The sequence below is a fragment of the Habropoda laboriosa genome, unplaced genomic scaffold (assembly GCF_001263275.1).
Source record: "Habropoda laboriosa isolate 0110345459 unplaced genomic scaffold, ASM126327v1 scaffold597, whole genome shotgun sequence".
In the NCBI taxonomy this organism is placed as follows: domain Eukaryota; kingdom Metazoa; phylum Arthropoda; class Insecta; order Hymenoptera; family Apidae; genus Habropoda; species Habropoda laboriosa.
The window spans coordinates 306342-306996 of NW_017100768.1; the positions used below are offsets into that span (position 1 = coordinate 306342).

A 655-nucleotide genomic window follows, 5' to 3' on the forward strand; every position below is an offset into this window, starting at 1 on the left:
AGTTCTTGGTAATTTCTGCAGTTGGTGCAATTAAGGACACGTTGTATATTGTAACGGGCACTTGTTTCGCGACGTAGCTCAATTTGATAGCCCTGATGGCCTAATTTTTCCACGACCCAATTGTCTAGCGTACGTTGTTGCATCAGCCGTACACGCTGTTCCTACGAATTTTCAACTGGATTTACCTAGCTACCCTGTTAATCTGCAAACAGCAGTGGAGGAAGCGACGTGAAAACTCGAGCGAGCGAAGTAGTCGCGTGCGAGATATGGAATATGTACGTGTTTACGGCAATCGGCATCGCGGAGGTCAATATACCGTTAGAGACACCGCGATATCCTCCTCTCTCGCTCTGTTCCCTGCGTCGCGCCAGCTCACGGGCAACCGCGTTTTCCTCATTTTCTAGAAACACAAGTTTCCCCTATCTTACGAACGCGTTTATTCGCACGACACGACACGACCGCCGCGCCGCAGGATAACGCACCCAGATGACGTTGCGTCGGATAAATTTACTTTGCCACGGATACATCCTCAAGGCCACGTACTTTATCGGTTCACCGTTCGCCAAACGCTCTCGGATCGCGCGTGGTTGTGGTGAACTGCCGATAGCGAGTTAAATATATAGGTCGATCTGTTGGACGCGACGAAAGGAACGAC

At 50.2% G+C, this 655-nt stretch overlaps 1 protein-coding gene across 1 annotated transcript in view; it reads left to right on the forward strand.

Annotated features, from left to right (window-relative positions):
• The window catches only part of LOC108577215 (serine/threonine-protein kinase tricorner), a 34249-nt gene that overhangs the window by 1616 nt on the left and 31978 nt on the right, over positions 1-655 (forward strand). The gene's annotated exons all lie outside the window — the stretch shown is intronic.